At 48.1% G+C, this 17183-nt stretch overlaps 1 pseudogene; it reads left to right on the forward strand.

Annotated features, from left to right (window-relative positions):
• Positions 1-3403: 3403 nt before the first annotated feature.
• LOC118657485 lies at positions 3404-13241 on the forward strand (annotated as a pseudogene).
• The last annotated feature ends 3942 nt before the right edge of the window (positions 13242-17183 follow it).

Here is a 17183-nt window from a genome sequence, read left to right on the forward strand (position 1 = left end):
AAACCGGAAGCCCACGCTGCGTCCCAGAAACCGGAAGCCCATGCTGCACCCCAGGAACCGGAAGCCCATGCTGCACCCCAGGAACCGGAAGCCCACGCTGCACCCCAGGAACCGGAAGCCCACGCTGCGCTCCAGGAACCGGGGGTCCGCGCCCCTCAGCCTGCGCTCGACCCTGTGCCTGCGGACCCTGCCTCCCAGTAGGATCCTGTGCGCCCTGCCAGCCCAGTGTTCCCAGCCCGTTTTATGCTCCCCTCCGGCCCTGTGTGCCCCGCCGCCTCCCTGCACGGCACCGGCCCAGGTTTCCGCAGCCCCTCCAGACAGCCCCTTCCAAGAGTTCCCAGCAGCAGAACCCTGAGTCTTCAGCTCCTTCCACGCCTGGTGGGACCCTGAGCAGGGTGCCCAAAGCGTGGTCCTCGCAGCACCTGCTCCAGCTCCAGCTCCAGCCAAGGACACAGTTGGGCCTCAAGGCCCCTATACCTTCAACTTCTTTCCCGACCCTGTTGTGACCCCTGGATACACAGAGCTGCTCTCACCCAAAAGTCCTTTCGAGGGCCTGTTTTCCTTCTGCACGCCTTGGGATGAGAGCAATGAGGACTTCTACAAGTTACTGGAACGCTAAGGGATTCTGTCCCCGCCAAGTCCTGCAGATGCCGTGGGACCAGAGGGGACAAGGGTGTGCGCCCACGTGGGTGCAAGAAGTGCTGGTCAGGGCGTCTCCGCTGCCAGTTGCTCTTGTGCAGAGTCAGCGGACCTCTAAGCATCCACCTTGGGGAGGTGGCCTGGGCTCTGCCCGCTCTGTGGCCACCGCACATGGGAGCAATCTCAGGCTACTCTGAGGTCCTGGCTGCACCCAGTAGGGCTCATGTGACCTCGCTGCCTGTTCTCAGGGTGGGAGCGCAATAGCTGCTGCTGGTGCAGGATCCACTGGAGAGCCGCTGCCCAGAACTTTCCAAAGGACCCAGCCCAGCCTCCACGCTCCTCCTGGCGGCGTGCTCTGACACCGGTAGGACTGGGTGAGCTTTCGAGTGTGCACATCTGTGACTCGTGGCTTCCTGGTGCTTTTCCTATCTCATTCACTGGACTCGGAGAATTGACCCCCTTCTCGCGGCATCATTGGACACCAGGTAGACTCAACTCATAACATATTTATAATTTTATTAATTTTTAAAATATATTTGAATTGCTTCTATTTCTAGGCAATGAACGCCTTACAAACCTTTGTCCCATGTGTATTTTCCATTGGTAAAATTTATTGATTTTAATATATTCTATTTCACTAGGACTCATTACCTGTATTTATATTATGTCTTTGTCGTTTTTATCAGTGGAAAACTGGTGCTGCAAAATAATAAATGTATTAAAAATTAAAATGACTTTCATAAGCTTCACTTTCAAATTGACATACAAGTTTATAGAAGTTGTGTTCATTGTGTCTCCTGGTTGCAAACTGGTCATTAATACATCTGAACTTGATTTGGTGAGAGAGGAGTTCAATTTTGGGTTATTTTTTTTTATCATGGATTTCCAACTGTCAATCATGGAGAGGCTGGTGATATGTCATAAGTGAAGGTTCCATTTAACCACAAACCAGTGCAAGAAATAGGAGGAAGGAATTCGAAGATAACACTACACAAAATCAACATACAGGAAATAGAACAGTAGAATAGGAAAGGAATGGAGGAATATACAAAATAATAAAAATAATGGGAACAATTACATAAATAGTAATGATTATATTTTAAAAGAAATTATATATTACTAGAGGCTCAGTGCATGAAATTCATGCACTGGTAGGGTCCCTAGGCCTGGCTGGTAATCAGAGCCAGCTGAGGCCTTCCTTTGTTCAGTGCTACCCCATGGTGGTCAGGACAAGTCATAGTGAGTGATCAAACTCGCAGTCTCCCGGTCAAACTTCCAAGGGAGTTGAATTGCATATTAGCCTTTTATATATATAGATTAGGGGCCCAGTGCATGAATTCGTGCACCTTGAAAGGAACTGTGGGTCGCGAGGCTGCAGTGGGCATAAGGGTAGGTCACGGCCCATCCTCGATGCCCCTGCCCATCCCTTCCTGCTGTGGCCCTCAGTCCCCTGTCTGCCGGCAACCCCGCTCCTGCCATTCCCACACTCTGACAGCACCAGCCCCATTTGCTACTGCTAATGGCATAGAGGGATTGCAGCCAGCACTAGGCACCAGCAGCAGGTGTGAGTAGTGACTGCCAGCCCCGATTGCCCTCAGGAGCAGGGGGAGGTGGAGAAGCCCTGAGGGGCGATCAGGGCTGGCAGCCACTGCTCACACCGGCTCATGGCACCGAGTGATCAGGGCCAGCGCTGGGCACCAGCAACAGATGTGAGTTCCAGGCAGGACCACGGCGCATGGGAGCAAAGAATTTTCAGTTACCACCAGAGGCTTGACCTAATGACAATGACTGGCTCCCCGCCTTGGTCTGGCACCCCCGCTCACCTGCTCCACTGACACTTGCCATGTTCCACACTCTGCCACCTGCTGCCGACTCCCACTATGTTCCGTGCATGCCCCCTGGTGGTCAGTGCATGTCATAGCGACCGGTTGTTCGGTTGTTCCAGCGTTCGGTCTGTTTGTACATTAGCCTTTTATTATATAGGATTGTTAATCCTCACTTTAGGATATTTTCCCATTCATTTTTAGAATGACTGGAAGGGACAGAGAGAAACAGAAATGTGAGAAAGACACTGTGATTGGTTGCCTCCCACAGGCACTCCAACGGGGCCCAGGGATAGAGACTACAGTCCAGGTAGATGCCCTTGACCAGAATCTAACCTGGGACCCTTCAGTCCTTGGGCCAATGCTCTATCCACTGATCCAAACCTGCTAGGGCTAACAGTGATGACTTTAAATCAAACGTTCCAATAGTAAGGCTAATGGATAAAGAAGGGTTGGCACACATAGACAATGGAATATCACCGGGCCATAAAAAGGAAGGAAATCTTGCTCTGGCCAGTGAGCCCAAAGGGTGTGGGGTTTGAATCCAAATAAGGGCACAATCTGGATTTCATGTTTGGTTCTCCACCCCATTTTGTGTGGGAATGATAGACATCCAATCTTTCTCACATCTCTCTCTCTCTCTCTGTCCTTTTCTCTATTTCCTTCCTTCTTTCTCTCTCTCTCTCTCCCCAACCCTCCCTCTCTTCCACTCTCTCTAAAAATCAATGGAAAGATATCCTCGGGTTTAGATTAACAACAACAACAAAAAGAAGGAAATCTTACCATTTACGGCAACATGGATTGACCTAGAGGGTATTATGCTAATAAGTGAAGTAAGTCAAACAGGAAAGGACAGATACCATATAATTTCACTTATATGTGGAATCTGGGGTGGTGGCGGGCAGCGGGGAGAGAAAGTAACTCACAGCTACAGAGGACAAATGGGTGGTCGCCAGCTGGGAGGGGTTGGCGTGCCTGGGGTGAAAGGTGAAGAGATGGAGATGTACCAGTTGACAGGTGTGGAATAGCCATGGGGACGTGAAGCACAGCATGGGAAATGCGCTCAGTACCATACTAATAGCTGTGCATGGTGCCAGGTGGGCTCTAAACTTACCCGGGGAAATCACTTTCCAAGTTATATAAATGTCTAACCATCATGTTGTGCAATTGAAAGTAATATAATATTGAATGTCAATCCTAATTGAAAGTCTTTTTTTTTCTCTCTCTCTTCCTTCCTCTCTGTAAATTAATTGTTAAAAAAGAATCATGTGTAAACAGTAAGTCAATGAACATATTGCTTTGTATCGCAAAGTCTGAATAGTAGAACCTCCTTTCTCAAACTTAATTAGTTCTAGAAGGCTGTTTGGGAAGCAATTTGTTTGAAAACCCGATCATTCCCACCCCCATTAGAAATTATGTAAATTGAGTTAATCTGTTCCAGACTGCCAACTGATAAAAAGGTGTTAACGTTAGTATAAATAAACACTTCTTTTCTTAAATGCATTGAACTACACCCTATAAGCCCTAAAGCAACTTTTCATGCATCACTGCCTGTGAAATGCTACCACCACTTCATGCTTTTTTTTTTTTTTTATCCAATCAGCCACAGGGTTTCTATCTATTCAAGTGCCTGGGGTTGTTGTGTTGGGAGCACTTTCACGCCCTTAGCAATGTCAGCACTCTTGATGGCCTCTTTATCTTTTAAAATTGTGCTAATGGTGGATTTCCCCAGCAGCAAAAGTAGTCAATCTCCTTTGATTGTTGCCTGAGAGATGCTTTTTGTCATGCTGAGGTATCAGCAGGAAGGGGTTGTCAGGTCAAAAACTGAAGTTTGAACTGCAGCGGGTAGGCCGGGAGGGTAGGGGGGCAGAAGGGGGGGGGGGGTAAGAGATCAACCGAAGATAAGCATAACCAATGGACATAAGACACTGGGGGGTAGGGGAGGCCAGGGGATTGTCAAGGGCGGCGGGGGGGAAAAAGGAGACATATGTAATACCCTTTGTAATATTTAAGCAATAATAAAAAAAAAGAAAGAAAGAAAACTGAGGTTTGGGTGACAACCAAGACATTTTTCTGGTTTGAGATCCTAATTGTTCCAGATGTTCAAGAACCGAGGTTGACTGCATTTTGGATCCACATTATCTATGAACTTGACTATCTACATCGAACATGTCAAACTCAAAGGCTAACACGGGCCAAATAAACAAGGTTTAAGTTTATGTGGGCCGCAAAAAAAAAAAAAAAAAGCTTTAGTAATTTTCATAGAAACATAGGTTTATTTCAATAGAGATATGCTGAATACAAAGGGCTGAAATAAAGAGTAATCATTAACACAAAATAATAGAACATTTTAATAAAAATTGATATTTTTTTCTTGGACATTAACTTACCAGACACTGAATAACTGCACAAATTAATGAGCACGGTGCAAATAAACCTATTTTTCTTGTTTTCCAAAAGCGAAATATTTCCTGTTGCACGCACCAAATAAGTCAGTCCAAGACTAATGACGTGGCAATTGGCTTCTGCAATATTGGCTGCTAGTATTAGTGGAGAGAAATGGTGCGCCTGCGCATAAGGCACTTAAGGGAAACGAATGCAACATGATTATAGTAATCAGGCATTAGGGAACTTTGTAGTTCGTTATTAATAACTAGAGGGCCAGTGCATAAAAATTCATGCACTGGAGGAGGTCCCTCAGCCCGGCCTGCCCCCTCTCACCGTCCAGGAGCCCTCAGGGGTGGGAGGCGACCCGGCGATCAGGGGAAGGTGACGCCTCATCACATTTCTGCTGCTGCCACTGCCGGCAGTGCAAGCCTCAGCCAGTCCTGGTTACCTGAGCCTCTGGAGGCCCTGGGAGGCTGGGCAGCCACCATCAGAGGCTTGCTTGCACCTCAGGCTGGCCCTGGGCAGCTGGGCAGCTGAGGGGACTGGGCGCCACCATCTTTTGTCTGTGGTCAACACCATCTTTGAGGGTGGGGCAGTCAATTAACATATTCCCCCCTTATTGGCTGTGGGTGCCATCATTGTGATGGCATGAGGGTCAATTAGCATATTCCCTCTTTATTAGATAGGATTATGCATAACAGGATATTGTAAAAATTAGGTAACGAAATTTTTTTTTTTAATTAAATCTTTATTGTTCAGATTATTACATTTGTTCCTCTTTTTTTCCCCCCATAACTCCCCTCCTCCCAGTTCCCGCCCCACCCTCCGCCCTCACTCCCCACCCACTGTCCTCATCCATAGGTGCACGATTTTTGTCCAGTCTCTTCCCGCATCTCCCACACCCCTTTCCCCCCCAGGAATAGTCAGTCCATTCCCTTTCTATGTCCCTGATTCTATTATAATCAACAGTTCATTCTGTTCATCAGATTATTTATTCACTTGATTCTTAGATTCACTTGTTGATAGATGCATATTTGTTGTTCATAATTTGTATCTCTACCTTTTTCTTCCTCTTCCTCTTCTTAAAGGATACCTTTCAGCATTTCATATAATCCTGGTTTGGTGGTGATGAACTCCTTTAGCTTTTCCTTATCTGTGAAGATCTTTATCTGACCTTCAATTCTGAATGATAGCTTTGCTGGATAAAGTAATCTTGGTTGTAGGTTCTTGGTATTCATCACTTTGAATATTTCTTGCCACTCCCTTCTGGCCTGCAAAGTTTCTGTTGAGAAATCAGCTGACAGTCGTATGGGCATTCCCTTGTAGGTAACTGAGTTTCTTTCTCTTGCTGTTTTTAAGATTCTCTCTTTATCTTTTGCTCTTGGCATTTTAATTATGATGTGTCTTGGTGTGGTCCTCTTTGGATTCCTTTTGTTTGGGGTTCTCCGCGCTTCTTGGACCTGTAAGTCCATTTCTTTCACCAGGTGGGGGAAGTTTTCTGTCATTATTTCTTCAAATAGGTTTTCAATATCTTGCTCTCTCTCATCTTCTGGCACCCCTATAATTCTGATGTTGGTACGCTTGAAGCTGTCCCAGAGGCTCCTTACACTATCCTCTCATTTTTGGATTCTTTTTTCATTTTGCTTTTCCGGTTGGGTGTTTTTTGCTTCCTCGCATTTCAAATCATTGACTTGATTCTTGCGCTCCTCTGGTCTGCTGTCGGGAGTCTGTATAATATTCGTTATTTCAGTCCGTGTATGCTTAATTTCTAGTTGGTTCCCCAATATAAGATTGAGGGTCTTATTAGTTTTCTTGTAGATCTCATTAAGTTTATCGGCGGCTTCTAAACAGTTCTTGAGAGACCTTAAAAGTGTGGTTCTGAACTCTATATCTTCCATTGACAATTTTGTCCTGTTTCTTTGTCTCCGCATTTTGTTATGCTTCCTTGGTGCACCCCCTAGTGGTCTTTGTTCACAGTCTTATAGTTAAATCTTGATGTTGTAGCTAATTCCAGGGAGGGTTTGACCTCCAGGCCAAGTGGCTATGAGAATCAGCTGTGTCAGCAGTGAGAGAACTTCTGTCCTCTAGGGAGGTACTAATCTAGCCTTTGCCTGAGGCTATCCGGCAAATGCCTGTGTGCAGGGCTTGGGCGGGGCGGGTCGCACAGGATCAACAGGGTGGGCCGGAGAGAGCAGTTATGGCGGCTCTCAGTCCTGTCCCCAGGGGCTCTGCCTCTCTGAGTCCCAGCACCCGCTGCAAAGCTCAGAGAGAAAGCTGCACTCGCTCTGACCGAAGCCAGACAGTCCCGCTTCTCCCGTTTGAGTCAGGGTCGCTAAAGACTCGCCCGGATCTGGAGCTCAGAGTCTGCGACTCCCTCCCGATTGAAAACGCCAACCGCGCCCTCCGCCGCCAGCCCGCTCCGCGCACTCCGCACCTCAGAATTTGACTTCAGCACTGCGCCTCCTCTGAGTGTCCGTATGCGTTTCTCTTTCCTCCTAGTTGTAGGACTTCCACTCAGCCAGCGTTCCTGTGGTTCTGGGTGATGTCCCTTCCGTTTTTTGGTTTCACTTTTGAAGTAGTTGTTCAAAGCAGCAAACTCCGGCATTAACCTATGCCGCCATCTTGGTTCTGGTTAGGGAGAACTTTTTTCAAAATATATTTTTTTAAAAAAACTCTACGAACTAGGTTCTTAGATCCATTTTAGAGGTGAAGAAGCTGAGGCAGAGAGGTGAAGTTACTTGACTAGCTGGCATGTGACAGGGCTGGGATTCCAGGTAACGAAATTTTTAATAAAACGTTTCTTACATACCATTATATTGGCTGGGCCACCAAAATATTCATTGTGGGCCCCATGTGGCCTCCCCACCAGCGAATTTGACATGCTTGAACTCCATGTTCCCTCTGTCTCCAGTCTCCAGCTTCCTCTGCCGCCCTCTTGTGGCTTCCCTGGCCCTTGAGTCTCCCAGAGCCTTTCTCTGACCCTGTCCTGGTCCCATTTAGCAAACGCCCCAATCCTCTTAGCCAGGCCAGCCTCAGCAAAATATAGGGAGACTTAGCAGGGATTTGGAGGGACATATGACAGGCTGTGGTTGAGGGGTGGGCACAAGTGCAGGAGGAGGGGCACAGAGGGAGACAGACTGAGGAGCAGGAGAGGGGAAACATAGGTGCAGAGAGGGGCGAGATGGTGGTTAGGGACAAAGGGGAAACCGAAGCAGGGACATTTCTTGATCTCAAAACCAGAAAAGCCAGGTGCCCCCCTCTTGGGTCACTTCCCATGTCACAGCAGCTGTCCCATGTAGTCTAACGTCCCTATAAAATGTCCATTGAGGCCGCAGCCTAATCCCATGCCAACAGGAGGCCCCACCACACACCAGAGCCTTCCAGCGCCTTTCTGAGAAGACAGCCAGCATCTGAGCTGCGGGAGCCGGCTGCCCAGCTGGAGAGCACAGCCCCCACCCTCTGCTCTGGGAGCTGGGCCCAGCCAACCTGCTTCTTGAAGGACATGTGGGCAGCTGGACGTCCATGGGACTTTGGGTAACGACATCACCTTCTCCACGCATGTAGGGGTGAATACCATGCAGTGTGTTGTGCCATTAACATGCTCAGCACAGAGCCTGGGTCACCGGTCTTGAATCAATGGGAGTCTTACGTATTCTGCCCCTTGGCTGCCCCCCTCATATCCTCCCTCCCTGCTGTCTGTGTTGTGTAACTTCCTACTTCCCCTTCCCTCTTCTCCTTGGGTTTCTCTCCTTCCTCCTCAGTCTCTGGGCTTCTCCCCAGTGGGTTTCTCTGGCCTTGACCTGGTCTGGCTCACCACCTGCTCCCACCCTCTTAACCCAGGCCCGGGCAAGCCAATGTCCACAGAACCTCAGCCAGATCAGAGGAGAAATGAAGGGAACATGGGTCATATGGACAAATTATGTCCCCCCTGCAGGCCTGGGGTTCTATACCCTTTTCAAGCCCTGCTCCCCACTTTCTCCTGCCTCCTCGGTGCCTGTGAGACCTGGGCTGCAGGTGCATCAGAGTCTCTGGGATCCCCTCCCCCATGCGAGACCCAGGAGTCGCTCTCAGGAAGAGACAGGGAAGCAACAGTGTCTCCTGGCTGCAATTCATCTGCAGTGACGTGGGCAGAGGATGGACTGCATAGAAGATGTTCACAAACATCCTTGGTTGCATTTGCATTGTCAATAAAAAATTAAAGTCTATTTGTCTCCGAACTCACCAAGTTGCATCCTTTGGATATACACAGCTTTGTATGTCCATTGTCCCTCAATAAAGTGGGTTTTAAAAGCCTACCATCCGACAGGGACACCTGCAACACTCAGCCTGAGTTGGAGTAATTTCTGGTGAAGCAGTTTCTGGTCATGTTTTCATCGCTGTCGCAGACACTGGCTTCAATGTGCTGAAGGCAGCCGCCATTGGTTACTTATTAGGCCTTCTGCCCGCCCCCAAGCTGCCTTTTCCTTAAATAAAGTGTTTAACTTAGAAAAAGTTATTTTTATTGATGAGAGAGAGAGAGAGAGAGAGAGAGAGAGAGCGATTTCTACTTCCACTTATTTAGTATGTATTCATTGATTGATTTTTTTATGTGCCCTGACCAGGGTGGGATGCCTGGCCTTGGTGAATCAGACAGAACAAGTTCTAACCCACTGAGGTAACAGCCACGGCCAAAACAACTTTTAAACCCTTCGTTTTTGTTTTCTTTGACTCCACTCAGCTCTCCACCTCCCCCCTGGCCCTGTGAAGCAGGGTGGGAGGAAATGTAAGTTTTGTACTGTATTCATTTCATCTTCGATGTTTGCATTTCTTCCAGGGAAGTGAGGGTTTTTTATTTTTTACCTTTTAAAAAACAGTATTGCCGATAACTTAAAACTCTAATGCTTGCAGCTCACGTGCGAAAAACCATGTGGAATACACACATACACAAACTAGTACAAGTAATAAATGAATTTTGCAAGGTCCCAGGATGCAAAATCAATAAGCTAATATTAATTGTATTTTTGTATAGTGAAAATGAGGAATAAGAAAAGGATATCTTAGAAATAATATAATTTACAGCTTCAGACCAGGGGCAAGGTTGGTTGTACCTTTGTCCCTAACACTGAAATGTGGCGAGTTTGATTCCCGCTCAGGGTACATGCACATGTTATAGCTTCAATGCCTGGTCTGAACGGGTACAGGAAGCAACCAATCAATGTTTTTTTTTTTAATATCACCTCTCTCTCTCTCTCTCTCTCTCTCTCTCTCTCTCTCTCTCTCTCTGTCTCCCTCTCCCTCCCTCCCTCTCTCCCTTTCTCTCTCCCTCTCATACTCTGTTTCTAAAATTAATAAACAGATCTGGGGAGATTAAACATGGTAGCAGAGTAAATGGAAGCTCACAAACATGCTCCCAGGACCAAACTGGAATTACAACTAAAATACAGAATAACCAGCCTGAGAAAATAACTGAGGACCAGCTGGAGAGAACCCTGATATCCAAGGACAGAAAGTGGAAACCGCATAAAGACAGATAGGAAAGGCAGAAGTATGCTAGAAGATGCACAGATGATGGCACAAACCCTGAAGGATATGGGGATTACAGAATAGGAGCCCAGAGTTATAAATCAGATGATGGAGTTTGCCTTCTGATATGTGACCACAATTCTAGATGATGCAAACATGTATTCAAGCAATGCCAAGAAAGCTACTGTTGGTGCAGATGATGTGCGATTGACAATCCAGTGTCTGCTGACCAGTCTTTTAGCTCTCCGCCCCCAAGAGAGTTTTTATTAGATACTGGGGGCCTGGTGCACGAAATTCATGCACATTAAAAGGGAATTAATTAGCGGAAATATTTTAATATTGCTATTTGCCCTTTCTCTATAATAGAAGTGTGAGAGATGAAAGGAAATTAGTAAAATGTATATGAAAATAATATATAAATGTATTAATAAATAAACAGTAACAAAAGGATATAATAACAACAGAGGCATGATATAAAAACAACAAAAACATGATATAAAACAACAAAACCATGATATAAAAATAACAATGATGCAAACAATGACTGATAAAGTGATTAAGCTTATTCTAGTATCTCCCTGTACACCACATTAAGAGTGAAAACACTTTCAGAGTACTTGACTAATTTCCCTTGTGATGAAGTATTTAGAAGTTTAACTTTAACATCACATGCTCTTCAAAAGCAGCATATAACTGACCATGTGGGAAAATGAGTTCAGGCAGGAATATTCCTACTCTGTCTAGAGTTTGTCTTTGTGGTTTATTAATAGTCATCACAAATGCTGGCATCACGGGAAACTGTCATTGAATCAATTTAAATGGGAGGCCAGTGTCAGATGGGGACAAATTAATTCTTGGAATCAGAACAACCTCTCCTTCTGCATATCCTGTTAATACTTCAGCTTCAATAATGTCAGGTCATAATCTTTTGATAATAAATCTGGCACCATTACAAAGACCCCATTTCCTATTAAGATTTCTCAATAGCATGATGATTGCACCCACGTTCAATTTTAATTTGTGACACGGCATTCCCGAAGGAGTAATACTACTAAGAAATTATATGGGAAAGTTTTCCTTTTCAGCATCATCTGTGGAATCAATGGAATCATCATTCAAATATGTGTGAAAATCTCCATCGAGTATACCACAAATTTCTTCATTTAATTTTTGAACTTGTTCATTTTTTTGGACAAAGAATTGCACATTTAGATAATATTTTTAATATTATCTATAGATATAATATTTCCAAATGTAGCTTCAATAATAGATTCATTACAAATCATTTCACAGGAAATTTCAATAATATCCATTCCTAAATGAAAATTACTACCAAGTTTGCCATCTCCAAGTTTTGCTAACCATTCACTATAAGCAGAATCCTCTGATCTCATATTTGTTGTAAGAGACAACTTTCTGAAACATCCCCAAACATTGTAGTACTTTAAACTCGTTTGTACTGTGGCCAATCACATAGCATGCAGTAGAATACTGAGACATTGTAGAAAATCCCCTCCAAGAAGGAGAACTTTCCCACCAAATACAACCTTTAAATTTATAATTTCTCTTAGTTGTCTGTCTATGGCATTTATAGCATGACTGGATGCCATGGTGCATTCATCAATAATGAGAAGTTGGGCCTTTTTTTAAATAGTTTTAGCAACTTCACTGTTTATATTGAGTCTAAAAATTGAAGTTTCATTTAGTGGAATGGATAATTTATATTGAGAATGAAAGGCCCTTCCACCGAGAAGTAAATTTGCAGCAATTCCTGTAGATGCTGTGGGTAAAACAGTACCACCATGACCTCTAATATAATGTATTAAAACTTTATACAGATATGCAGGTGAATAGGATTCCTAGCTGGCAGGCCCCTGACAGCAAGCTGGCCACCTGTAGATTCCGTGAGGAATGGGGCTCCCTCCTCCCTCCTGTCAGGGTCTGGGGTGCAGGTGAATGGTGTTCCTGGCTGGCAGGTCACTGACAGCAAGCTATCCAACAGCAGATTCTGCGAGGAATGGGGCTGCCTCCTCCCTACTGTCAGGGTCTGGTTTGAAAGCCGGCCACGCCCCCTGTTGGGCCAGAACCAGAGTTCTACCACAAGTGGCCTCCTCCTCAGCAACCCAGGACTGAGTGCTGCTGGGCGTTCCTGGTGCTCTGAGGGTGGGTTCTTCCCTCAGGCCTAGCAGGAAATAGCTCTGGGAGGACGCAGCCCTTGGCAAGGGGACCGAGGACTCAGTGCATCCGCTCTGAGGGCCAGTTCCTGCCTGAAACCTCGCCCTCGCTGGAAACAGCTGGGGGAGGGCGCAGCTGTTGCCAAGACAACTCCTGGAGGACTGACTTCCTTCCGGTTGGTGGAGCCTCAGATGTGACGCATTACACCTAAGGTTTTTATATAAATAGATTGCAAGGCAAGCAAACGGAACCCCACTGCCATTGATCAAGCCATATTCAGGTCCTAGAATGCCACCTCATAGCTATTGCTTGACTTCTCCAAACTATAAGCTTACATCTTTATAAAAGACAAACAAACAAACAAAAAGCTTCTACTTCTGTGGGAAGAATACCAGTTCCATGATTAAGTGTTGGTTTAGTTACTAGCAGACCAAGTACTCCCACACTTGGCACACCAACCCCACAAACCATGTCAGTTTCAACTGAAGTAGGGACTCCAATTTCCCTCACAGGGCAAAGGTTTACACTTCATGGTCCCAGCTGTAAAAACATCAATTCCTGCAACATCAGCAGTTCAGAATGTTCTGATTAATCCATCATGGATTAGGTCCACACACATTCTTATTACCCCTGACATGGTGTCACCACAAAAATACTGCCAGTGAATCAACAGACACATTGAAAAGAAAACGTGAAGGTGATGATGATGACTAGGATACGTTGTAATGTAGACTCGAGGCATGTAACATGTATACTTGATTTTGAGTCCACTGTACTGAGATTCAACACACATGCTGGATGTTCTCAAGTTGTGTTTTAGAATACTTAGTATTAAATCAGTAAATACAGTTAGCATAGTTTTTTAAAAAATATATTTTATTGATTTTTTAAAGAGAGGAGGGGAGTGGGATAGAGACTTAGAAACATCGATGAGAGAGAAACATCAATCAGCTGCCTCCTGCACACTCCCTACTGGGTATGTGCCCACAACCAAGGTATATGCACTTGACTGGAATCAAACCTGGGACCCTTGAGTCCGCAGGCCAATGCTCTATCCACTGAGCCAAACCAGTTAGGGCAGTTGGCATAGTTTTTAATTGAGATGTATTTTCTTTAAGAGAAGGCATAATGGTTTCCCATCAGCCTTAAAGTGAAAGAAATAAAGTTGTCATTCATTAAAAAATAAAAAAAAATGCAAACACTGTTAACCAAGATTTGATTTTAACTAAATTAACAGGGATTATATTATTTCAGTGTTTTTTTTTAAATATATTTTATTGATTTTTTACAGAGAGGAAGGGAGAGGGACAGAGAGTCAGAAACATCGATGAGAGAAAAACATCGATCAGCTGCCTCCTGCACACCCCCCACTGGGGATGTGCCCGCAACCACAGTATATGCCCTTGACTGGAATTGAACCTGGGACCCTTCAGTTTGAAGGCCGACACTCTATCCACTGAGCCAAACCGGTTAGGGCTCAGTGTTATTTTTAAAAATTCAAAAATCTCTTTGTCTTTCACTCTCTAATAAGTAAATATCTCATATCTACATAAGTAAACATCCCGACAAGGTAAATATCCCATAGCTACAACTCTAGTCTACATATCTAACTGCAAGACTCACTGTACTTGAACCTTGTTCAGAGAGTGACTAGCAAGTGATCACACCACCTTGGTTCTGTGGTCTTGACGTGAGACATTCTGCAGCGGCTGTAGTTGCCCCACCCTACGTTACCCTCCAGGCATTGCCAGCGGGCGTTCACTCTTCCTCTCAGTGACTGGTGAATGCATGCATTTACTAGGCCTGTTTAGCATAAACTTAAAACTGCAGAAATGCCTAGAGAAAACTCCTCTGTGAAGTTAAACTTTCATACCTACTTCATTTTCATTGCACAGATGAGTCTACAGAAATAAAGAGGAGGAAACATACTTGGTGAATTTGTGAACGTATGCATTCAGAAAACCTATTGAGTATGAAATGGCGTTTTGGCTTTAACACTCACCCCCCTTGCCTGCATAAGTCCCATAGCTTGCTAAGGGTCTGTGCGGCTCAGAGGGGCTGGACTCAGTGACCAGGGACACCTAGATGAGACCCAGGTCATTTATGCCCAAGAGAAATCGGCTAACTGTCCACCTTCAACCCATCTCCCCTTCATTACATAGGGACACCAGTCCTGAACCAAAACCACGGACAGGGCCAGCCCCTCTGAAGTCTTCAAATTCCAGGACTTTAGGGGCAGCTTGGAGAATTGACTGGAAAAGTGGGAGTGGGTGCTCAAGACGCAGAAAAAGTCAGGGGGATGGTGGGGGAGGTGTGGTTCCCAGGGCCAGGAAGGCGTAAGATGATCCCCGGGCAATGGCTGGCGATTAGAGGGACTCCTTTGCCAGAACATAATACTGGGTTCCCTTAACCACAGCACCAAAGCGGTGAGGCCACTGAGGCCTTCCAGCGCCCAGGAGAAGCACCCAGTGCAGTAGCTACTCCAGCAAAAGACAAAGCAATGATTCTGCCTCCACCCTCAAACCCACACCCTAAGACTTCATACCTGAGAGCAGGGTGAGGAAGAGTCCCTGGCAGAACCCTTAGGGTGGGAGCAGTGGGTGGTGCGTGCCTACCAGGTATTAAAGGAGACATACCCAGGCATGAGGGCAAGATCCTCAAGCAAGGAGGGCACAGGAGCATCCAGGATGCAAGAACCCGGGTTTCCCACCGGTGAGTCTGGGCCCACCGTGAGGGCTTGGGGACAGTAGGTGGGATCCTGGGGCTGGGGTTGGAGGCTCCTGGGCATCCAAGGGCCAGCTTCTCTGGGAGGCTTGGTGGGTTTGGGGGATGGAATGACACCGTCGGGGTGAGGGCAGGTGGAGGGGAAGCCCACCCGGGGCACCAGCCTGGGTGAGTTTGAGGCCGCGCCATGCCTGGCTGTGGGTCCCGTAAGAAGCACGCAGGCGCTGCTCCCGGGCCCGTTTGGGAGATGTGGATGCCCAGGCCTACGGAAGCCGGTGGCCAGGGCGGGCAGGTGCCGGGTCAGGGCCGCTGCGCCGCAGGCCACGCTCCCAGGCGCCAGCAGGGTCGCCCTGCCCTCGGGCCCAGGGCTGCCACCTGCTCACAAGGGTGTGTTGTGGCCCAGGCCTGGTGAGCTGCGGACAGTCCTTGGAGTTCCTCTGCCCCCCTTTTCCTCTCGGACAGGCTCCCGGCTGTCCCCAAGCGCCCCGAGGAAGGGGCCGGGGCTGCGGCGGCGGTGCACGGTGTTCAGCGCACAGCAGCTGCGGGTCCTGGAGGAATTCTTTGAGGGGAAACCCTACGGCACCTATGAGGAACGCGAGACCCTGGCGGCCAGGCTGAACCTGTGGGAGTACCAAGTGCAGGTACGGCCCTGACCCCAGCAATCACCCCACTCGCTCCCACTGCCCGCTGCCCACCGTCCAACCCATGCCCTCTCCGGGGCCCACCCCAACCAAGGGTCGATAGTTGGGTCTGGGGGCGGAGGGAGAGGGTGAGGCCGGCCCTTCTTCCCTGAGTCTCCTAAGTCCTGGGCGAAGGTGGAAGCGCCCAGCTTTTCCCATTTTACACTTGCTCCCTGTCCCCTCTCTCCCTACGTGTGGCTCAAGAACAGCAGGGCCAAAGACCGCAGACTGCAGCGACTGCGTGGGCAGCAAAGCCAGAGAGCCCACGCTGCGCCCCAGGAACCGGGAGTCTGCGCCCCTCAGCCCTCGCCCGTGCCCGCGCCGGCGGGCCCTGACAGCCCGGTGCTCTCTGCCAGTCCTGTGCAGCCGCCCCAGGAATGGAAAGTCTGCCCCCCTCAGCCTGCGCATGCACCCACGCCCGCGCCAGCGTCTGCGCCTGCTAAACCTGCGTCCCAGGAGGACCCTAAGCTCCCTGCCAGCTCTGTGTTGCCCGCCACACCTGAGTGCCCTGCGGGCCCTGTGTTCCCAGCCGGTCCAGTGCTCCTCGCTGGCCCTGGACTCCCGGCCGGCCCCCTGCACCACGGGGGCCAGGGTTTCTGCAGCCTTCCTCTGCCCAGACCTTTGCAAGTCTTCCCAGCAGCAGATCCCAGCTCCTCCAGGTACAGCCAGGCCTCCTGGGACCCTGCGCAAGGCGTCCAGGGCACGGTCCTCGCTGCACCTGCTCCTGCTCCAGCTCCAGCTCCAGATCCAGCTGCAGTTCCATCTCCAACCCCAGCTCCATCCAAGGCCACAGTCTCGCCTCAGGGCCCCGATGATGCCGGGAATTTCTTCCAGACCCTGGTTTCACAGATCTGCTTTCACCCTATTGCTTCCTGGAGGAGCCCTTCTCCTCCCCCAGGCCCTGCCTGGTACAACTTTGTGGGTGACAGCCATGTGGACCTCTTCCAATTACTGGATCTCTGAGGGAGTGTGTTCCCACCAAGTCCTGCAGATGCCGCGGGACCAGAGGGGACCCGGATGTGCGCCCACGTGGGTGTGAGAAGCCCCGGTCAGTGCGTCTCCACCGCCAGTTGCTCTTGTGCAGAGTGAGCGCACCTCTAAGCATCCACCTTAGGGAGGTGGCCTGGCTCTGCCCCCTTCATGGCCACGACACATGCGTGTGGTGTCTGGCTGGGCTGGGCTGCTCTGTCCGTGGTCAGGGCTGAGACCATCAGGCTAATGTGACCTTGCTGCCAGTTCTCAGGGCAGGGAG

Source organism: Myotis myotis, unplaced genomic scaffold, assembly GCF_014108235.1.
Source record: "Myotis myotis isolate mMyoMyo1 unplaced genomic scaffold, mMyoMyo1.p scaffold_m19_p_56, whole genome shotgun sequence".
Lineage (NCBI taxonomy): Eukaryota > Metazoa > Chordata > Mammalia > Chiroptera > Vespertilionidae > Myotis > Myotis myotis.